General features: G+C 37.9%; 1 protein-coding gene across 4 annotated transcripts in view; it reads right to left on the bottom strand.

The window, feature by feature from the left end:
- Nucleotides 1–24,461, bottom strand: part of DAW1 (dynein assembly factor with WD repeats 1) — a 269,838-nt gene that overhangs the window by 33,440 nt on the left and 211,937 nt on the right. For all 4 annotated transcript variants that reach the window (XR_004241998.1, XR_004241999.1, XR_004241997.1 and 1 more), the window contains 4 exons: nt 10,506–10,680; nt 10,223–10,428; nt 2,992–3,125; nt 2,777–2,825 (listed from right to left, as the gene is read on the bottom strand). The gene's annotated coding sequence lies outside the window, so the exon portion shown is untranslated. The remainder of the gene's footprint in view (nt 1–2,776; nt 2,826–2,991; nt 3,126–10,222; nt 10,429–10,505; nt 10,681–24,461) is intronic.

The raw sequence follows: 24,461 nt of genomic DNA, 5'->3' as shown, positions 1-24,461 counted from the left end.
CCCATGAACCAAAGTGGCATAGTTAACAGCATGCATGTTTGCCTCAGGATGCCATTTGGACTCTGACATGCCTCCTGGCTGGCTGTTACCCACAGCACACTGGGGTTTACATTTGCTTTTCTGAATCTTAGATTTCTGCAGACACCCCAGAAATGTTCTGATTCACTGTCCCTGTGGCACTTCCTGGTCAGCGAGCAGCCAACACAAGACACTTGTGGTAGAATATGGCATTTACTTTCATGAATTAATAAATTGTATAGCTGACCTAATATCTTTGAATATTGAAGTGGAATTTCAGTTTGAACATAAAATGTAAATCAATGGTTGAAGAAAATATTCCAAAATAGCACCACGGAAACCAGAGGAAATGAATTCATGTATAATTCAAACAGTTTAGCTAGGAGCAACTGTTCTATTTTAATACTACGAATGTTTCTAAATCAAAACCAGGTTCTGATGTTTGATTTCTTTTTCTTTGAGCCTGTTTTTTTTTGTAGATATGAATGGTAATTAAAAACAACAGTGAATTATGAAGCTATTAAAATCTGTGATTAAAAATTAAATAATGGAAGTTCTGTGATTTATGTTACTGAGCTCCTAAGGCACATTTAAAGCAAACTCACTAAGAAATTCATGCTACTTCCATGTCAGCCATTTTATTCAATACAAACCTCATTTACTGCAGAGATCTTACCAGGTTCCAGTTAATACTCAGTTAAAAATCTAGTTTATAGTATGGGTCAATATATTAACTTCTGAGCCCTATGTTATTAGTGGCCTCAGGTGGAAAACTATTTTAGAGCTTGCTAAAGATGAGTATTTTATCTCGTAGAAGGAAAGGCGATGTGTTTGGGGTGGGCTCTTCAAAGTCAGAGGTTATTTTTATGGAAAGTGGCACAGTCCATTTATGCAGCCCTTTTTGTGAGCCTGGTAGTGCCACTTGCCTGACTCTCATGGACTCAAAACTCAGTGCACATAAGAACTGATAAGATGAAGTGCCTGGTGGAGCTGGACTCGCTCTTAGGGCTGCAGAGCAATCAACACGCCCATCTTTCCTCAGCACACCATTACTATAGTTTACATATTACATATATAAACAAGGGTTAGTACTACAGTTAATGGCCTCTGCCCAAGCACGTTGTTTGTTCCAGCTTGGTTTGAGGCTCCTGCCTTGGTAGCCCAGAATGTTCATGGGTTATGAACTGGATTTAACAACAGGATCTAATAGAAGGGAGTAATTAAATACCTAATTGCTGTTGCATAAGTGCTTTGAAACACTCCCATGTTTCAAATTTATGTAAACCACCTGGGAGAGAGCCCGAGGCTCACAGTGGATTTCTTCAGGTTTTAAACAAAAACTTTAGACATGAAGTTCCCACAGTGTTTCTTATTTTAATTGATGCAATTACTGTGAGAAACAATATCATTAGCCCACTTTCTGTTATTTATTTATAAAAAAATTCAGGTGCAGCACAATGATATTTTTCTTAGGCCTTGACATGATCCATCAATAAAGAAAGATTATTTAAATTACTCAGCAGCCTGGAGACAAGGGCTGTTACTACGTATCATCCCACCTCAACAGGCAAGCACATAATTTTCTATACATTGATACAAATGACATGGATATTTTTTGAAATGCCATGATGTCGCAGCGGGGATTACTGCAACAAGCATATTTCAAACCAAGAGTCTCGTGGAAAGCGAAGTATATATGGCCAGATTCGTGGTAGATGTTTCAGAGATGTTTATTTCTCCAGCCGCATGGCCGGGGCTCAGCTCAGGAACTCCCCCAGTCACGGGACCCCAGGGTCCTTGGCCATACCGGGGAACACAAACAACCAATGGGGAACAAAGGTGACCAGGGGCAGGGAAACCCCGTGCCTCCCCTCAGGGCCCCTCTCCCAGGGCTCCATGGCAGGGGGGAGGGACCCCAACACCATGATGCAGAAAGAAAGAATATATTTGTTGTGGTATTTTTTTTTCTGTGAATCTAGAAAATAAGATTCAAAAAAATGCATGCTCTCTTTTGGCTATCACTGAAACCCTAAAGGACAGGTTTATAAACTGCTGGAAAGCATTCTGCATCAGAGTAATTCAATGCACAGAGGCCTTTTTCTCACCTTTAATGAATTACAAAAAAGAGAAACATAAACTCAGATTTTTGCACTGTCACTGCTCCCCACTGTGACAGACAGGCTGTAGAGATACTGATGGCATGAAGGGACCACCATTCAGCTGGCACCAAATGAACAAGACAACTACAGGAGCAGAAAACCTGCTTTATCACCTACAACCTTCTCCCTCACCCACCACAAAACAACAACTCCAAAGGACTGGCTTCTCTGGCATGGGTTGCAAATTATCACTGTCACAATTACTTTACTCCCTTTTCCTTCTTTACACTTTAAAAACAAAATGAGATCAGTCTGCAAGCAGATAATGAAACCTAGATGAGGAGATGGCCTCACAGAGAATAGAATGTGTACCCATGCTGATGTTGTAGGGATTGAAATTTATTATACTTTATGAGGCATAATCACTACATGTCTCTCTCATCAAGGAATATTTTATCTCAGAGTGCTGTGCAGCTGATGTCTTGAGGTTTTCACATAAACATCTATTAAAAGGAGAAGCTAACAGGTCAAACTGCACTTTACTGCAGAAGAGAAAGCATCAAGGTTCAACAATAAATTTGAGGATATATACTGAGCCAGGCAAGAAATTGGTGAAAATCAAAGTCAGATCAAGATAAAAAAAGAGAACCATGGCTTACTCCATGTATCTTCTAGCTCACATGTCATCCAGCTCCTGTCCACGGGCACCTTGAGATGGGGAAATAAGGTTTGTTAACACAGAGGAGTGGCTGGAGTTTTTAAAATAAAGAATCATTTGTTGTAAAGCACTGCTACCCTTCCTTTAACAAAGCACTCACTTTGCTGTGGCTGCTGCTTACTACATGAAAGATAATCTACCCATTACTCTGTTTACCTGTTCATCAAACTTCTCATCCAAGCTGGTGTTTCATCTACAAGCAGTTTGAAGCAAGCATGACATCTTTGGATCATGTACTTTGAAAAGATCCCATTGCTGTGAAGTCCAGGTGCCCAAAGGAAATGTTTATGCTAAAATAAAATGTAGTGACAAAACATAGGTATGCGGTTACAAAATGTTAAGGACAAATGCAACAGTCTGAACTGTTTCCTTCTGACTTCCTGGCTTTGATGGTCCTGACTGCACCAATCTCTGGGAGATTGCTTGGCTGGAACTGAGAGCTGACCCAGAGCAAGTCACCACTAGCTCTGTAGGGGTCTGCCCTGCATAGGTTCAAGATACTGAAACAATAGATAACCCTTTTATTTTATTTTCTTTAAGTCAGAGTCTTGGACATTCAAAATCTCAAGCTGCTGCATTAAAGTCCTGCTATAGGATTTGCCTAGATATATCCTTAATTATAGTACCTTACTGACTCCACATTGATGCAGCTTCCTGAATGCATTTGCACTGACAAATTGGAGTTGTAACAGATATCTTGGAATGTGGGAAGGTAAAAAAAAAAAGGCAGTAGGGAGGCAACATGTAAGCAGAGGAATATCTCTTTTATAATGCGTGTAGTGCTTGGAGTTTTAGCCCAGAGAGGCAGAGTGATGGAGCAGGAGATGGAGAGATCAATACTTCTTTACATTGTCTACTAGATGCTGAATCTGTCAGGAGGTGACCAAACCATAGCTAGAAAAGAAAAGGCAATATTCTCATAGTTATGCTTATCTAAAAGGATTGTGAATACTAAGATAGGAATTAAAAATGCTCCCAAAAAATATATTGTTGAAAGTCTGAAGCCTGCACCAACCCTGAGGATACATGGTATTGCTTTTATTGTTATTTCTAATAATATTACTGGAGAAGTAAAGACTCTAAAATGATACTAATGAGAAATAATAGCAGAGGTTGTAGGTCCAGAGGTACTGCTCTCATATAGGGTTTGTGCTGCACAGCTAAAAAAGCACCAGAAGTTTTTCTAAAAGCATTGATTTGATTATTGTTTCATTTTGCTCACAATAACATACCTTTTTGGTTTTTTAAAGAATATTTTTTTCCTCTTGTTAATTCTCCTAGTTTTCCTGTCCTCACCTCTTGTTTATCGACAGGTTTTGCTCTAATCTAATTCAACTGAGCTGCTCTGTGTCCACTCATACCCTCAATTACCTTGCATGACATGCCCTTGGTAGCAAAGCATCTTTGCCTACTACAACTCTACTGCTGCACTTTCTTTGCCTGTCACTGCCATAGTTTGCTTTCTGCTTAAAGTATCAGTTCAGTTCTTCACCTGAGCAAACCTTAATGGATTTAGTGACAGTCTGCTCCTCTCCAGGCATGTGAGACCTGCTGAAGTAAGGCTTGATAACATTCCCTTGGTTTTTTTCATAGTGTCTGAGCAGAAATACAGCACAGGGATAGAGGATCATGCATTTGCTCAAAAATAATTCCTGATAAAGTTAAGGAAAATTTATTGCCTTTCATTTATAAATGGAGGTTCTGTTGTCCTGACTTCGGGAGCGTTCATGTCCCACACAAGTTACTCTACTGTTGTGACTTTCAGTAGCAGCAAACTGACTTTGTGCTGAGAGACACTGAGATTATCAGGTAGATGCTGCTGGATAACTGGAAATTCTGTGAAATGCTGGCCACACTGTGCAAATCTTTCTAAATCACGTTCACATTAACCTTAACACTACCTGTAGCAACATCCTGCTGATCTGGGCTTCAACAGCTCCTGTACAGGTGTTTTTGCAGACTGCTTTCTCTAACCTGACTGTTAATAGTTACAGAGTGGGAATATTTGTCAGGTTACCAACTCTTTTGACAATCTGGATAAGAAACAATATTATAAATAAGGCAGCTTCCATGATTAAGTATCCAGATTATACAGTCCTTATTCAGCCAAATCTTTATAACCAGTGAGTAAACATATTCCATAAGAAAACCTGGCTGAGGAAGCATTGCAAAGCTAGGTCAAGCAGCTCCACTCTGAAGGGTACTTCATGATGAGGAACATTGTAGCAACCCTCTCAAAAAGCTATAGTTGTCTAGATGTCAATTTATCAGCTAGTGCCACTCTTTGTTTTTATTATAGCTACAGATATAGCTGTCTAATACCTAAGGGTAGCCTATAAAACTTATATTTTTTGAAGGTAAGACTTGTAGAACTTATTCATACATGGTAAAGACTAATTCGAATACAGTTCATGGGTGTTTTGTTGTGTTGGACATGACCATTAAAATAGCATGTATGTCATCAATACCCAAGTTAGTAAAATGCAGCAAGGGAGAGAAAAGAAAATCAATTTCTAGAACTTTGAGAGTGGCTTGTGCTCTGCTTCCCTCCTGAGATTTTCAGCCTCTCAAAGAACTAGTTTAACACCCTGCAGGTCCTGTCTTCTCCTTAATGGAAATGCTTCAGTCACATTTTATGTTCCCTTTGAAAAATCAGACATCTTTAAGAATACTATCTCTGAAAATATAGAAAACTCTATTTCGCTATTCAGTACTTTATGGAGATCAATAATCCAGTTAATACAAGTGCCTGTAGCTATTCCTGTCAGACAGGATCATTTTAATCCTCTCTTTGAATCCCCTGTATTTAGCTAGTTAGTTGTGGTAAGCATGAATTCCAACAGAAATATCACTCACAGCACTCAGTATTTTCAGGTGTGTTGTATTCTTGTTAGAGTCTATGGGACGTGTGTGACAGCATTAGTACCTAAACTGCCATGCTAAGACATTGCAAAACAAACCTCCAATTAGCTTGAGGAAAAATAGAGTAACAGATCTTCTCTAGGGTAGATACATTTGCTTCATATCTAAGAAAGGCATGCTTCAGTTATCTTGCCAGGGCTTAACAGCTCTGTCCCTGGCTCAAATTTGTTGTTGACATTGTAGCCATAACAGGGCAGAGGATGACCTGTTGTTCATACAGGAGAAGGAAAAGGAGTTAATTTTGTTATGGAGAACACAATGTACCACAGGTATGGTACAAATATGTAGCATTTAGCTCACAAATTTGCTGAGCTATCACCTATTCCAACTGAGCATTCAAGGCTGCTACCTGAGAGGTCTCTGAGAAAATTTAATAGTATGAGAGGAAAAAAGAGTATGCAGGACCTCATGGTTTGTTTTGTAAGAATGAAAAAGAGGAAGAGGAATTCAGCTCAGAGTAAAGCCCTTGTTTGCAGACCTGTTAGGGAGCACATCTGACTGTGGCTGAGCACTGCTCCGTATCCCAAGGGTGCGAACATTGATCCTGTCCACTTGTAAGGCAATTTCACACACACACAGAAACCTGCTGGTAACAGCACCTTAACACTGGCTTCACCCTGGCTGCAAGGGTGATCTTCCACAGGCACCCCAATCATCCAGCAACAGGAGCAACGGGACAGGGCTGCTTTTATAGACACTAAAAGATAACACAGCACAGGCTTTACATTAGCTAGCAACAAAATTGTTTTACTCATTTATCTTCTGCTCTTTTTTTACCTTCTTACAGTGAACTGAATTCTAATTCCAGTTTTCATTCAAATTGCTTTTAGATTCAGCATTTTGAAATGCTCTTCTGTGTTCAGCACTGCCCTCCTGCCTAAGCAGCTATTCCCCACCTCCCCTGTGTCTCTAATGTTTAGAGCAAGCAAGAATGTCCTCTCTTAGCCTCTCTTGTAGCAGACTACACAAGCTAAGCTAAGCTTTGTGCCAAATCAGGTCTCTCTCTCCAGGTGATCTCAGAAACACTGTTCTTCACCTGTTTCAGTTTATACCCACTGAATTTGTTCTCTAACATGAATTGTCAGAAATGCATGGTGAACACCAGTATATCTGAAGGGGTTTGAATCACAGAACAACAGGTCAGAAGGGACCTCAAGGATCATCTGGTCCAACCTTTCTTGGGAGAAGCACTGTCTAGACAAGATGGTCCAGCAGCCAGTCAAGGCAAATCTTAGAAGTGTCCAGTGTTGGGGGATCTGTCATTTCCCTGGGGAGATTATTCCAAGAGTTAATTGTTCTCACGGTGAAAAATTTTCCTTACATCTCCAGCTTTGTAGTCACTTTTTAAATATAGGAACATGGTGCACACAAATAGTTCCCTATCCCTGGTATCCTTCCCCATGTCATGTTCAGAAATGCTGAAAGGTAAATACAGATGTTTGGAGGAATCTGAAAGATATACTGACTATCTCAGCATATATCAACCTGATGCTAAAGAGTGTCTGGAAGAAAGGCTGTGAGAGAAAATTGCCTTAGAAATGCTGACCAAAATCCTTGTCTACTGTTCCCTCTCTACACTGCAGATTTATATCAGGTTTTATATTGCCACTGGATTTACAGGGCCAGGATCTTGCACAGAACCAGATGATTGTTGTGGGTTCCAACCCAAACCATTTTGTGATTCTATGATACAATATTGGGTGGGGTTTAAATTATAAATACAGATGTAGCACCAAAATTTATGTCAAAGCTCTCTTCTCTGTAACTGAAGGGCTTGGATTAACCCTTTACTTCTGCTGCTCCCTGCTCTGCCAGACACATATGGGCTCTGTGCAGGAAGGTGTAGTACTCAGTCCTCATATAATTGACAGCAAACATAAATATCAAAATAAGTTTTAAAATATTTTCTAGGTAGCTCTTGCATTCTCTCCCTTGCACAACACCTACTGAGCTGTGACCAACAGCCACGCTAGAGAAACTATATTTTAAAATTTCTTTTACCAGCGTGTCTAACAGTTTGACTGCAGAGCCTCAGCCCCTATAACTAGTATCTCTGCTGTCACTTCAGTGATTTGGAAAGGACTTTTACCTGCTGCAAAGCTAGATTTGTTACATGATGACTTGAAAAAAATCTGAATTTTTATTTCAATGTTTATGTAAAATTATCTTTTAAAATTCACATATCACACAACAAAAGACAGCAAGAACAGAAAAGGAAATGCATAATTTCTTTAGAAATAAACAAAACTTTTAAAATTAGCATTACTGTCAAGAAAATTGTTACTCTGTGGCAGTAAGTACTACTTCTTTCCCTAGAAGGTACTCTAAAAGTCCTGTGTTATGGTTATTGCATTTCCCTTTCCACTTTCTCAGCTGCTCGATATCCAGAACATCATGAGATATAGGCATCCTGCAAAATGGCTGTTGCTGTGGACACCTCATATATTTAATTGAGGAAAAAATAGCTGAATAAGCTTTCATTTACAAACCAACAAAAGCTGCTTTGACAGCCTTAACTTGAGGATAGCTTTCTTTTCTTCTGCTTTCTTTATACCTCCTATTTCAGTTTTGTTATCTATTCACAAAACAAATGTTTCCACTTAATTTTCTATCCTGTTTCTTTCTGTATTTGAACATGAAATGTTTTTAGGAAATCCAGAACGAGGACTTAACACTTGAGATGGGAATGGTGGCCATTCTGTATTTCTTTTTACAGTAGTACTAATGTTCGAATGGGCTCATTTTGTGCTTTGACCAGGATAAATCAGTACCCTGAGCACACATATTATGCAATATTATGACTGCAAAAAAAAGTCTATGTATCTCAGCTGTGAGCAATTATTCTCCCTTGCAAATGCCTTCAGTGTCTAGGGCCCAACTGACGAGTTTGAGATAAGTGAATGTACTGCTTTTTAAAGATACCCCAAACAACTATTTCTCATTTACACATAGATGAGATAGAACAGCTGGGTTGAAGTTAAATGGGGTTCTTTAAAAGTCTCAGCTCCAGCCTATTTGTCTTTGGGGAAGAGAAGTCTGTGCACATTTAACTTTTTCAAGAGCAGTTGTGCAAATCAACCAGAACCATCACCTTTGTGTACACTTTAATGAGTTTAAATTCTTTTTAAACCTGAGCTGATCCAACCCTCTCATTTGCATTTCTTTCTTCCAGAAAAGCTCCATATCTTCCCTAAGTAGTCTCTAGAAACCAAAACAATGTTTCTTGCAGAGATTTCAGAAGAAATTCTGTTTCCTGGCAACCTCTACACATGAGGATAGGCAGAGTTCTGCTTCTCCCCTAACCAGCATTGTTCCCTCCTAGAACAGCTGATAATTGCAGCACATCTGGGGCAGGAGAAAAACTTCAGCAGAGTTCTGGTCTGGACTGTAAACCCCCCAACACGGCACATGGCAAGTTAATCCAGCCCTGACTTAGCCTCTGGATAGATGGCTAATAGGGTAAAGTCATGGCTCAGCCATATGGTGGAGCCTATTTGCCATATGTTCTACCATATGCTTTAATACTGCTCATAAATTTCCTTAATAAATTAATGAAAAATTAAAGGGATACCCTGCTATATCTAAACACAGATTTGATCAGTGGATTGGCTGTTTTGCCTCACTGCTATTTTCAGTTCCTGGATAATTTTATTCCAAAACTATCAGTAATTCTAAAGAATAAAATAGCAGTATTTGTACAACCATGTAAATCTGAGATCACTGAATTTGAGTGTATTTACAAATACTCAAATACACCTAAAAGGAATTCACAGGTGTCACAGAAGTGGAATATTCACTTGGCAGTTCCTGAATGCCTGAGAGACTTCTAATGTTTGTTCAGTTCCTCTGTGATCTCTTTATTTGACTTTGAATGATCTGTTTAGTTGCTTAACATTTAATAGAGTAAAAATTCTATGAATTCTATGAAAATTCTATGAATTTTTACTAATATACATTGTATCAGAGGATGGTTCATATCTTTTAAAAGGGATTTTGTGTCTTGGAAACAATCAAATTTCTAGATGGAGTCAATGACAATTCCAGAACTGGTTCCTCAAGGTAGAAGAAGCCACAGCAAGTACTGAAATCAATAGAGAGCCCTAGAAGCAATTGTGAGGATGTAGAAGAGATGTTGAAAGCCTTTACTTGGCTTTACTCATTAAGAACTCTGTAACTTAGTGAATTTGCAGGTTGCTTTGGTGCTGTATCAATGACAATAAAGTTTTAAATTCCTAGAAAATGAGTATCAATGTATCCTGATAGCTGCACCCTTGGAGTGACTGTAATGATTAAAAAAACATTGACTTATCCACCAAAATCTGGTCCTTACATGAGACAATCAGTCTGGGAAAGGGAAAAAAGGTCGCAACATGGGAACTTGACCGAGGAAAACCAGGCTTGAGGGATACCACATGCTGAGACTCCCCAGTCACAAAAAATATTCACAGAATGGAACTGTGCTTACCTGTTTTCCAGGGATTTTGAGAGCTGCATACATTCACTGTGCATTCACACTGTTGTGTTGAATATTCCATTAGATTCTGCTGTATTCCCTCTTGATGGGCTGGAAAGAGTGGTTCTTTTTCATTGTTCTGTGTTTGTGGTTTTTTCAAAAGCAATCCACAACTCAAACAAGTGGGAATAATGCCTCCTACTGTACCGTCATGGGAACTGTTGATGCACATAGACAAGCATTAGCATAAAGGATAATAAATATAAATAAACTGTGAATTGAATAAAAGGCATACATCAGCTATTCTGCATGGATCTCATGAGCAGCTTCATTTATCTTTCATGAAGGGTCCCTGGTGTCCAAGTAGGTTCATCCATATCCACGAGAGGTTGAACCACGTTGTGCAAATACTGAAGGTTCATGCTGTGGTTCTCCTGTGATTCCCCAGAGCAGAGACACTCCGAGTGAGGCTGTGAAAAAAAGAAAGTTTAAAAGTAAGTCTGACTTCTAGTAGTGTTTCAGGTAGATTTATGGGGTGGGGAAAATGTTGTTGGGGTTTTTTTTTATTTTTATCAGATTAAACCCAAGAAATTAAATTCTCTAAATCTATTATAGTATTATGGTATCACTTTCGACAAACATAAATTTTTTTAGCAAGAGTAATCCTTTTTGTTTGATAACTTGTCAATTCTAGGGAATCTGAGGGAAAAGAATGAATAATATTTGGGTAGTTTACCCCCTGAATGTAATCTGCAGTTTTGTAGAAAAAGAGAATAAATAGAGACTGTATGTTCTGCTGCTCAAATTCTTCTCCATGGTCTTCACTTTGCCCTTACCCTGGGCTCTGGGCAGTTGGCTCAGGGAGACAGATGCTGAGCTGGCATTTCCTCCACCTAAAACTTGATTTTGATTTGCTTTTTAAAATATGCATACCAAAAACTGTACAAACTACAAAAAAGAAAAGGCAACTAGAAATTCTCAGCTTCAAATAACAATGTTAATTTTTAATTAAGACAAATATTTATGATCTAGCAGACAGTTTTAGAGAACTGAAGTTACAGATCTATTTCTGGATTCCTATTTTAGGTCTCAGTGCCAGATACTAAGTACTTTGCTTTGTTTGCTCAATTTAGATAGTCTTGCTGGCTTCAAATGAGCCTGCTCCTATGTTTAAATCCCTGGATGAATAAGCCCCTCAATCTGGCCATATTAAAAAAATTGCATTATGTATAAGGAAACTCCCAGGACTTTTACTGATATCTCTTGTGGAAATATTTGAGTTATCTCAATGTCAATAAGACCAACAGCTTAAAACCTGTGAAAGACACAAAGCTTTACAGAGCAACCAAAGTTAATTTAAACTGCAAATACGATAATAAACTGGAATAAGAGTTCCAAAAGATTATTTATCGATATAAGTCTTAGGCATCTTTGATTTTCCTGTAAATTTGAAACTGATATCTGCATTAATAGTTTTGCAGTATTTTATGTCACCAGAATAAATTAGTTTTAATGAACTGACACTGTTTTCAAAAGGCCTTTGGCAGTGTGCAAGCAGACATTTTGTGCAGACTTTTAGCATTTTTCTTTTTTAATTTATGTTTTTTAAGATATCATGAGTTGTCTGCACTATGCCATGAGTTGTAGGGTTTGGCTACACTGTTAATCTGGAAGCCATCCATTTCATCCATCTGTGGTATGGGGCAAAAAGCCATTCATGAAAGCCCTAGAATAATTTTTATCTGATGTCAATGAGGACAGCTTAGTTTTAGAAAAATTGTTCCATTTTATAAGAGGCCTGGCCCAAGAAAGCATGAGAACATAAGCCATGTTTTTGTTCAGCTTTACATAGTTCCACTTATTTCGGTCCTTTGACAAGAAACTGAGTGACAATTATTACACATATTATAATTGCAGAAACTCAATTTCCTTTACTCCTTAAAAGCTGAAAAAAAGCTATTCTAAATCAAAGGATTTTACTCTTGGGCTTGTCAAAACTTCATGAATAATTCAGATTCACAGAAGTCCTGTTTGAAAATGTCACAGTCTTCTTATCATCACTGAGTTTTGGAACTGGAATAATTTATTATTCTTACTTTATTGTATTTTTTTCTTTCTTAGAAGAGTAAGGGGTAAGGAAACGGTGTTTACACCTGATTAGGTTTTCCTTGGTTTTGGTATCACGTCCTTATCACAGTGTCTAGATGCTCAGTAAATGATGTATTTACCCTGTGTGCAGAAGAGCACAAATGTATTGCCCCAATCCAGGCCCTGAACACACCCTGTGTTTGGATAAAGGCACGAGCTCCCAGGTGCTGCTTCTATCAGCCCCTGCAATGGAAACTGTTCACCCCAAATTAACCTGTTTTGCTCAGGAAGTGACTTGGATAATAAGGCTCAGGAGCAGACACAGAGAACACAGCATCAACTCTGGGACTATTTGCTGCTACAGGAATTAAAACAAGGTGAATTCAGCATGATGTTTCACAAAGATCCAGATTTACCCCACTGCCTCCAATGCAGAGTTCTAACAGCATTACCTGCTAAAAAATCCCCAAACCAACAAACCAATAGCAGCAATAATACTTCATTCAATTAAGATAGCTCCTGCCCTTTTCTTGCTGGAATTTCCTCCTCTTCATCTGATTTTCATTGAATTGCATTTAAAAATAACAAAGTCTAGATAACAGAGAGACATATACATATCTTCAAAAGAAATTATTTATAGTGACCCCCTGAAGATTACACCAACATTATATATTCCTTCTCTACATAGCACCATGTGTTTCTTGCTCTGTATTTTCCTAGTGTTATTTTTCAGTAGAGAATGTGTTCAATATATAGGCAAGAATTCAGAAATCCATATTTAGAAATGTATAGCCAAAGCCTTCATATTTCCTTGAAGCTGTATGGCTTAATAGTATCTCTGTAGGTGGAATATTAATGTTTTCAAATAAATTAATTCATAAAAAGACCAGTGACTTAAAAAAAACCAAAACATACACACCTGCATCATCAAACTATATATTGCCATATTAATGTTCAACTGTGCAACAGAGCTGGGTGATGAGCTGTAAACCCATGAGGAATGATAGCTAGAAATGTGCTTCAGCTTCAGTTTCCATTATTCTTGGCTTTAATATGTGTGTGTGGTTGGGGTTTAGGCTCATTTCTATTCCCCTTGTTTCGAGAGAGAGTCAGAACAGTAGGAAAAGCAAGCAAATAGTTTAAACTGTAGCATTCAAAAATTGCTATGAAATAAAATCCACATATTAAGACCAAAATGGGAAAGGCTCATTTTTTTTTGGTATGCTATCTTCTACTGGGTTTCATTTTTCCAAAAGAAGAAAACTCATAAAGAAATGAACTACAGAACTACGTTCGGGCTTGAAAACTATTACAGAACTTTGAGCTGCATATACTTATGGCATAGAGTGGAATAGAGCATCAAGGATGTAATCATAGCTATTTAATATGATCAACATCTTTTGACTGAATTCAAGGGAAAGCCAGCTACCAAAATAAGGTATTGTATCACCAAAAGTCTAATCTAACCCATCTTTCCTTGTTTGCAAACTCTGCCATTACATACGTTTTTTAAACACAATTTTCTAAGGCTGGATATCTGTTTAAGGTCAAGGATACCACTTCTGCTAACTGAACATTTCAAAATATGTAACAAGTAGATTTTCTTGCAGTGCCTGGCCTTGGAATGGGGCAATTTATTAGCATTTCTTTTCACTAGACAATTAACTGAAGCCAGATAATTGAGTTATTTCTCTTCAGTAAGGTTAACTTCAGTAAAAGACCATACAGTGAAGTAACACAAAGGTGGTACTTATTATGGTATAATAATGGTAATTATTTATGTCTCTTGTGACTATTCAAGTGCTACATCTCTATACTCTAGTAAAATTGCTATTATATACTCTTTAATTGTTAGAGGAATGGCCAGTGCTTTATGGAAATGATAGAAGAGGAGCAGTAGGAGACGGAGGAGGGTTAAAGACATTAAATTAGTGTCTGTCTTTGGCTAGTCATGGGAACAGCTGATGGTGCTGATTCAGGATCCATCATGCCCCATAGCAGCCACTTCACAAGGAAAATGTCACCACAGCACTTACATTAATGGCTTTTGAGCACAGAAAGACCTCAGTTAGGAGGCTCTGAAACATCACTCAAGGTAACCTGTCAGTAAAGAGAAATTCATACTACCAAACTACTACAATTTTGTATCTCCAAAGGTGCTTCCAATACTTTCAGTACTCTATTCAGTTTGGTTTTGTTATTGGTACATCTGCTGCATGGTTTTCATTGATTTCTCATGAAAATGTTCCTTTTGAGGCAGTTGTATTCTATCACAACTCGGGAACAATGGACCACAGCAGCACGTTGAATCTCAATCTCCAAAACAGTGGAAAAGAACAAATTAACAAAAATAGGCTCCATCTATCTCTTTTCCCTACAATTCTGTAAACTACCAAACATAAGCCATTGTTGACTTTTGCTAACATCAGTGTGGAATCCTAATGAGTAAAATCTAAGTGAGATACAATGGAGTTACATATTTACCATTGGGGCAATAATTTCCAGTAGCAGTTTGGCAGCCATGTGTGTAATGCAGAATACTTCTGCAATAGAAAAAAGCACTACAATCTTTTCTTTAGCTGCAGTAAGATTTGACTGGAGCTGTAAAAGCTTCAGGAGAAGAGGAGAACCTCTAAGTTTGAAGAGTAGAGAAGCTTGTAAACATGTATTATTAATACAAGGTGGTTGACAGCCCTGTGTGAGGTTTCTATAGAAGAGTGCCAAGACAGTATATATTAAAGAGAAATCTGATGGTTCCAATGAGTCTTTTGTTCCTTTCACTGCTCTCCTATTCCAGTTAAAATACATAGCAACATAGTACTCAACCTTGATCTGAGCTCTGCACAACTGAGATTTATTAGGACAATAATCAGCACAGCCCTCTGGCTGTGAGTTCAATAACAATGACCCTATTTGAAAAGTTGTTTATATTCCTCAAGTTTGTATCTAAAACACAGCCGGTTTTCAAGGTGCCCCTGTTCCCCTCAGTACTCAAGCCTCTTGACTAGTCACGTGGAATAGCTGTCATGGAAAGAAATCCTTTGACATCAGAAACATGAAATATGTGTTTCTGGGATGTGAAGGAATATGCCTCAACTCTCTACTCACTCCTGCATTTCAAGGTTGCTTTGCATACTTCACAGCAGCTTTCTCTGCCCAAGTCTGGCTATTACTTCAAGGACTGGGCCAGTCAAAATACCTTAGCACTGACCTGTATTGAAAACTTGATCCTTTCCTCTCTTTAAAAATTGCTTAAAAGTCTCTATAAATGCACTTGCTGTTCACAATTGCCCCAGAAAAATCTTTTAAGGAGTTTTCAGTTTCTTAAATGTTTATCCAGCCACTCTTCAGATGGTTGGCTCGTTGGCCTGTTACTTTAATTGACTTAGGTGGATGTGCAGCTATTTTAGCCCGAGGATGCTGAGTGGACAGCTTATGTGTTTAAGGCAGACAGTCAGCTACATTTCTATCCCTTGGTTTCCCGAGGCTAAGGAAATAGGTTAATGGGATAGAAATACACACTGGGTGTAGGATAAGGACTATTTTTACTTGCAACCTGCCGTATTATTAACACATTTTAAACATGGAGACACCACTTTTGATTTGACACACAAGATGGCTTGGAAATGAGTTAAAATTGTCACTGTTATTCTCTGTTTCTTTTTTACAGCTGTATTTTGTTTGAGTAGAAGTGGCAGTTCTGGTCAAGCTGAGAGGCCCAGTATGCATCCCTTAAAAATGTCAAACAAAACATTTTGTGTATCCTATCTATAGTGGAAAATAGGAGTATAAAAACAAAAGCAGTATAATATAACCAGAAGCTGATTAGTCCATCTTTAATTCTCTAAAATAAAATAAATTTCTACACCTTTCTTATAACACAAAAGGTTCTGAATGTCGTTGTACGACATTACTTCTTGCAAAACATTACGATTTTACAGTCTATTATAAACTTGATTGATTTGGTTTTTTTGGTCTTTGTTGTCTGGGTTTTTTTCCCAGAAATGCAGATATTGCGCATTAAAAGAGAAACTTTTAATATAATAAGGTTTATTCAGCACATATCTTTTCTTCCTGCTGTCAGCTGGAATTGACTGTCACAGGAAAGCATCAAGAAAACAATGTGCTCTATACAGACTTCTAAATTTGGAAAATCTACATCCTTCCTTCAGCACAGGGCTCTGAGTGTTAGTAATTCAGACAGGAAGGTATCATGACAACTCTGCACGCTCTTCTGAAACAACCTGTTCTCTCATCCTCTTCACACCACACAGGACATTCTAATCCCTCGCTTACCTGCGGTACCCTCTTGTTTGTCTTTCGTTCCATCTCCTCTGGACTCTCAAGAGCCTATTACTCATTTAATAGACAGGGATCAGTGGGCTTTGTATAAAATGGAAGCAACAGTGGATTAGTAAAAATATTAATTCTTTGGGTGGAATCAACAGTGCTATTTAGTAGAAGCCCTTCACTACTAAATGCTGGGCGTGTCAGGGGCAGCATCCATTTCTGTACATCTGCTGCAAGGTACAGTGCCTTCAGTCATCTTAATTCTCATCCCTTCCCCTCCTGCTGTGCAGAAGAGTGATTATCCACTAAAATCTGAAACCTGGATGTGAAATAACTCAGAAGTACTGCACTGATTGGTGGTTAGTGCTGCTGCAGCCTCCATCCAAGGCATTGCCACCATCAACATATGTTAGGTGTCAGAGCTGTCAAATGCTCTATCTAGAATCCTCTTGTTCTGAGGTATTGCATGCAAGTCTCTATAGTGATACCCAAGCGGGTGCAGAAAAGGCCTTGACAGTGTGCTAGCCCTGTTCTACACAAAACACTGGGCTTTTATCAACACTTCTAATCATAAATCCAGAACCATCACAAGCCACGATGGAAAAAGTTAACTCAATCCCAGCCACTCCCAGTACACTCAAACTGTGTGGCTTTTATAATGGCTGCTCAAATACAACATTTTTCCTCTTTAGAGGAAGGCCAGAATCACTTCTTCTGCTATAGCAATGTATATATATTGAAATCCTTTTCAATAAATCCAAACCACTGCTATGGCTCAATTTCAAAGTTAAAGAGTAAGTGGAGTTAATTTTCTCTAGGGACATAAAAATACTAGTAGTTTATAAGCAGAGGCTTCCCCAGAACATCTTCCAAAGAAGGAGTATGAAGGATAAAGTGAGCAATAGTTGCAGTTGGATGAATTCATGTAGATAAATTTCCTGCAGTTTTCAGAAAAAATTGAATTAAGGAAGACAAGCTGCCATCCCACACCAGGAGACTTGCAGGGGGAAGTTTTTACACAAACAGATTTGTGCAATCACAGGGCCCCCACCTGTTTTTGTCCTTCTACCCGCTTTAGCCTCTACTTACAGCCTCCAGCCCCCTTGGATTACTGGTTTATTTCCAGCATCCTGGCCTTCTGAGGCTGCTTTTGGCCTCTACTTTTTTCCTGTCTCTGACCCACTATTGTCCACCGCCTCTGTTCAGCCTCAATTTTATTCTGGACTACAATGACCTTTGGGTCTATCAAACCCTTTTGTCTCTACTCTTTTTAGCTTCACACAAACTTTCAGCCTACTACCCCTTCCAACTGCTACACGTTTTCTGGCCTTGCCTCTTTCTCCCAGCCTCTATTTTATTTTGGGCCTCCTTTCAGACCTGTTTTCTTTGCCAGCACAAAATGTCAACAATTTGAAAGTGGGACACAGACCATTTTTCCTTTTTGAGCACTAATTTGTATAGCCAAGGGCAACTGCAGTCCACTTTAAAAAATGGTTTGTTTTCCCAAGACAAAGTGAAAAAGGCTGATAGCAGATATAAACTGGATTTCTCATTTCACTTCTCCCTCAGAAGAATCGTAAAGCAGTTCGTCACTAGGCCAAATTCTGCTGTTTTGAATTAAGAATTTGTGTTTATCTAAATGAGAATGCTATGTACTAAAGACTGTGAGATTTAGTCTTATTTGTTATCTATTTTTCTCTCTCATCCCCAGTGCTGTGAAATTTTTGTTGGAATAAATTTGTTGATGAATCAGCGATTTGTAATATATAAATCTGGAAAGTTTTGATGAAGGAAATTTTAAAGACTAATTTTACACCAATGAAGTCAAAGGAAATTTTGTTATTAATAACAACCAGTGAAAGAGCAAGGCAAAAGCTGTCTTTTAGACATGCAAGCCTTTGACAAATATTTCAGATAAGATACCAGAGACATTCTTTCTCCCTTAAAGACTTTTGAATGAGTAGCACTTACTAGAAATGCTTGACTGGGTTGGAAGTATTTGATCATTGCTCCAGCATTTATAAAAGTTTTATTACTTAAGAGAAAGAACTTTCCTTCTAATTTACTTTTCCCATTGACATGCAGGAGAACTTAGGGGATTGATGTTTCCAAAAGCCCTGCAAAAATTGCTGTGTGCAATGTCCCAGCACCCTCTCTGTATAAAAGAAACTTGAGGAGAAATGACAGGAGCTGGCAAGGAGTGTAACAGGGCCCTTTCCTCCTTGCTTCATCCACTTCCCCAACAGCAGGGACCCTCACATGCCACCTGATGCTGCTTCTCTTCAAATATATTCTTTAAAGATTTTGAGCCATTTCTCACTGCTCCATAGACAGAAACCATCAAACACAGAGGTCTAAGTGCTTGAGAGTCTCATCACAGCCCCATCAGACTCTGCTGACACCACTGGAAGACCTCCCCAGGCTCCACCTTGCATGCTCTAAATTGTAATGCCCATGAGGCAGAAGTACACTGAACTTCCCCAGCCCCTTTTTCAAAGCAGCCAGGTTACTCTTCACTCATTTGTTTGGCATTTTGGGGGATTTAGCTGGTCTCTCTCAGCACTGCAATTAGCTCATCAGGTATTTTGGGGCATGGTGGCTGCTTTACTGCAAAATCTGCAAGGTGCTTATCACAACAGGAGCCTGGCGCAGAGGTAGGCAAAGCTCTATAGAGAAGAGGCACCAGGCCCTGAGGAAAGGTGTTGGCTTTACAAACAAATTCTAGGTGGAATATAGCCTGTCATTTTTACCCTGCTGAATTCAGAACGAAAGGAGAAATGCATCCTCAATTCAGACTTGACATTAAGGTAAGTATTTATGCCTGCTGAGGGAGGCACAGATGAAATGTCTTTGAAAATCTGTCATAGGAGGCTAAGGCTGGAAAAGAAGATGGCATGGGTGCAGTAATGGGACACCAAAGAATTCATCTGCACACAGTAGCGTTTGGAAATAACAAAGCATGCTGTAAATGTCTTGATATGAAGAAAGTGTCCCTTTTTTAATGGAAAAATAGAATGTAATACTCTACTGGTATATTGTGGTGGTGTTACTGTAAGTAATTTTTTAAAATCTAAACATCCATTATTATCAGAATTCATCATATTTTTTTCTTATTTACCTTAGTAAACTAAACAGGATCAATATGTAGAAATAAATCCACATCTCATTTTCTACAGAGTAGAGCTGTGAATTAAGGAAAGATTGGCTATAAGAAATACTAGTCTTGATGCAGAAAGGCAAGAAAATTTTAAAGTCTTCTAGCTCACCTTTTTTTTTTCAGCCTGATATATATATATATATATATATATATATATATACACAGCAGTATCATTCTTCTGTTGCCTTTAGATTTCTGCTTTCAGTGTAAAATCTCTTTCCATGCTGTGTCTTTCTTGCCTCTCAGTCTGGATGTCATAGAAAAAATGTAATGAATAATAGCAACTTTGATAGGGATGCTAAGTTATATTCCTCATCCATAAGCCAATCTCTAATGATTACAGACAAATGACATAATTGGGGATAATGAAATCTTTTAAAAGATTTTCTGCAGAAAAAAATCTTTTCTGACAGTCACTATGAATTTCTTTTTTCTGAGAGTGACCAAGTAGGACTAAAGCATCCCAACAACAGAACAGGGGGCAATAGACACAAACTGAACACAGGAAGTTCCATCTGAATATGAGAAAAACCTCTTTACTTTGAGGGTGACAGAGCAGTAGAACAGGCTGCCCAGAGAGACTGTGGAGTCTCCTTCTCTGGAGATACTCAAAACCTGCCTGGATGTGATCCTGTGTAAACTGCTCTAGGTGAACCTGGTTTAGCAGGGGGCTGCTAAACTAGAGGAGATCCAGAGGTCTGCAGACTCTGGAGCCAGTCTTTGATTTTGTGATTCTGGGATCTCTGCTTTTATCAACTATAGCCATGTGTTCCTATGATATTCCTTATCAGTTGGCCAATGGCGCAAATTTATGAGAGACAGAAGAAGAGAAGATTTATGAGAGAGAGAAGACAGAGAAGACAGAACAGAAAAGCAGGCAAAGAAAAACAAACAAAAGATAATGCCAATTTCATAAGTTTTAAAAAAATTCATAGGAAGCTTGATATTACAGATAGGGAAATGGAAGCAGACCATTCAGTTAGGTGTAAATATTACCTTCTACCCAGTTATTGCTGGTAAGACCTCAAACATTCTGCAATCAGTCACAGCCTCAGCGTTAATTTGAGTGACTCACCTGTAAACTGCAGAGGTTTGCACTGACATTAATACTGTCATGTTTTATGTGAGTCAAAATGCAGGCCTCTAAGCTTCTTCTCCTACTTGGCTTTCATCAAATCTGGTTCTTTCGTACTTAATACAAAAAAAACCCAAAAAAAACCCCAAAAAGACAACCAACAACAACAAAACCCCCCCCCCCACACTAAAACCTAACTTTAGTTTTAAATTAATAGTATATCTTTTGGGGTCAGAAACATTTTTCACAGAGTTGCCTCCGGTCTTCTACTGTTCCACTCTGCAAGTGAGCTGAGTGTTGTCAGAGAAGAAGCATTAGACATTAATTTACAAAGAATGACTAGGAGAGCACATTCAGTGAGCCTTCTGCCCAGCTTTTACTCATCAAATACCCAGACTCTGTCTGATCCCACTAAAATCCACTGGGATTACCAATAGGGTCAGTGTAATTGAATTCTATTACAAATTTAATACTTCTTTTTTGTTTATAGCACAGCTATTACATGTTTTGGCTGAAGCATCAATAATGCAGACAGTATTTCAATAATTAAAAATGAATTATTCCAATGCTAAAACGTAAAAATACTGGCTTGCTATATTGTCTATATTATCCTTTTATTTTTTTCTGTAATAATATAATGAGAAATGTTTATTGAAGTGAAATGAGAGCTTTGGAAGAATTAAAGATTCTTAGTAGACAAGTAAAATTCCACAGAATGATCACCCCATAGTGTAATTATTCCAAAAATACAATTAAAGGACAGCACTGAGCACTTTCACAGGGCCCAAGGAGACTCAAGTATGTGCTTTTGGAACTGCTGGGTATTGTTATCCTCAGCAGTTACTGGAGGCAATAATTTAATCTCCTTAATAAATTTCTTAATGGTTTAAAACACTCTGTCAATGGAGTTTTTGGTGTGTCAAAATGATAAAAGTCAAATTTTCCATTTTCTTTTAGTACAGTAAAGTAGAAGTTAAGGATCTGGAAAATAGCCTCATTTAAGAAGCTAATTTCAAGGAAATTAAAGAATTAGTGAAAATTATTGAACATATTATGGTATAAAACAAGGCTGGAAACTCAGAAAAAATTTATATTCAAATCCCTACTGCAATCACAATGGCTTGAAGCACTTTGCTAATAATGAATTTAAATGCTTTGGAGATCATGATACATTCTTGAACTTTACAGACATTCACTTTAAGCCCTTAGAAGAAGATCTTATCTTTAATGTTTGCAGGAGCGAAGAACTGAAGGCCCATGCTTGTCAAAAAAACAAGACTGAAATTAAATAATCATTCCCTGTAACTGCACATACTTTTTTTTCTTCTTTAGATTCTTAAATATGGTCCTTGTTCATTTTGGATTCTCAAATAAAGTGTTACGGATTTTGACCCTTCTTGGAAATGAATAACTAACTCATAAATAATCACCAAGCAATTTATTTGAACAAGTTTCAGGCAATGAGCTCATAGGGAACCATTCTCTTCCTTGAGTTGCTACTCAACAGTTAACCTGAACAGATCAGATTCTGGATGACTGAAACTCTAATCAAAAATAAAATCATAAAATAAAATTAACTTCCAGGTCCATTATAAAACTATAGATTTTACAGTTAGTGGGATTCAGCAAATACTACACCAGTGACTTCTACACATTAAAACTTCTACAGAGACTGATGGATAAAATTCCCAGCCATTTATTTATTCAGTTTCTCATCCAGAAGCTCTGTATCAAAAGCCCTTTGGGGACAAAAATATCTAGGACATCTCAATTAAACAATCTGTCTTACTGCTATCGTATAGAAACTTAGAGAAATGACAGAGATTTCTTTTCTTTTTTCTTTTTTTAAGTAGACCTTTTATTTTAACCCTTCCGACACAGCCTCTCAACACCCTCAGTCTGACTTGCTGCTTGGGAAGGTGGCATGAGGGGCTCAACTGTGGGGCTAAACTGGAGTGTGAATGAGACAAACTATGTTCTGAAAGGATAGGAAAAAACTTTCAAATCCTCATCCTTTAGCTTTTCTTTTAGTTGTGCCAGAGTTACCACACAATCAGCTTTTATGTGACATTTCACAATTTTCACTTTATCCCCATCCTTAGCATTATCACGGAAAACATATATCAAACCAAAATAAAGGACTCTCCATTTATTTCAGCTCTCAGACAGGTGGGATTCAGTTCAAATACAATAAGTTGTATTTCTTTCTTCGTCGTGAAATTCAAAGACCTATATGACATGCCTGTCACCTTTCCTACAGTCCTCAACATACACAGGCATTTCTAAAATAGCATCAGCTAAATCTCTCTTGCTATGAAACAACTACATCCACAGCAGTTCACTTCCACTTGCAGCATTCCCTACTGGAACCTGTCGTTATATGCTGAGTGGGTCTTACAGAAACCCTGCATGAGTTCCAGTTCAAACACACATCCATCCCACCCAAAACCACCCAAGTGATCTCTCCATCCTATTTTTTTTTAAATGCAACTGGTTTTATGCAGGAAAAATTTATATCATGAGGAACTTGAGTGAGATAGTACTGGATTGTACATCTTCAGAGAACACAAATTATATTCCAGCCGTCTCCTACACTCAATCGACTGGCGATATGAAGAAAATGTTCTCCACTCACTGAAAATAAGATTGGAACTATGTTTTGGTCCAACCTTTTCAGAATTTATCTACAATTTACAGTTATGAGATGAGTAGACAGATAGCTATAGATGTAGTAAAAATGTTTAAAATTGTAATTTAATTGTGAGAAAAGTCCTTATATGAAAAGCAGCAGTGACACAAGCTCTGAAGATTTTTTTCCTCATTACTGAAGGTTACATCTCTTTTAACTTTACACCATTTTACCTGCAGAGAAAGCTGACATAAAAGTCTCTAGAATATGGAATGTGGTAGTTCAATACATTTGTCCAGTCACCCATGTAAATTTGCATTTCTTTGTTATTTCCTACTTTTTATAGTATTCTTTAGTTGTCATTGCAAATAATGGCCATCATAATTGAACAAATTCTTAGACTTTTAAGCCTCAGATGAAATGGGAAAGAAAAAAACCCAACAGAAACTGTAACTAAATATGAAACATGCAGATCTAAGAGGATGAGGGTGGCCAGCTTCTGAAACTTAAGTTTTGTTGCTGATTTAGTTTTAGCTTTTCCTTCAGTAACTATATGTAAAAAAGAAAAAAATTGATCTGATATTCAAACACAAGAAAAAATTCTGAGTTCTGAAGATCCATTGCCTCAGTAAGCATGATTCAACTGAGATCATTAAATGTGCAATTTGCCACAACTACTGTGAGGAATGACAGTATTTTGAAATTAGCATCTGAAGTAGTTCCCAATATTACAACCTTGCTTCTCAGTAGGTAAGAACTTAATTCTTACTTCTCCCTTTTACTTACCTGTTTCTGTTCACCTAATGTAAGAAAAACCAAACCCAAAATAAAATCCAAAACAAAGGCAAAAATCCTAATGGCTGAATACTCTCTTGACATTTTGCTGTAAAATGTCAATGTGAGCCATTAAAAATTTTACAGATCAAAAGGCATTTTAGTAACTTTCTTTATGGCTTGAAAATTAAAGAAAGTACAAAAGATTGCTATTTCCTATGGAAACAGAAAAGGGTTC

The sequence above is a fragment of the Corvus moneduloides genome, chromosome 10 (genome assembly GCF_009650955.1).
Source record: "Corvus moneduloides isolate bCorMon1 chromosome 10, bCorMon1.pri, whole genome shotgun sequence".
NCBI classification, from domain to species: Eukaryota; Metazoa; Chordata; class Aves; order Passeriformes; family Corvidae; genus Corvus; species Corvus moneduloides.
Note: the sequence above shows the minus strand (reverse complement) of the source record. Positions and strands in the feature narration are given on the sequence as shown.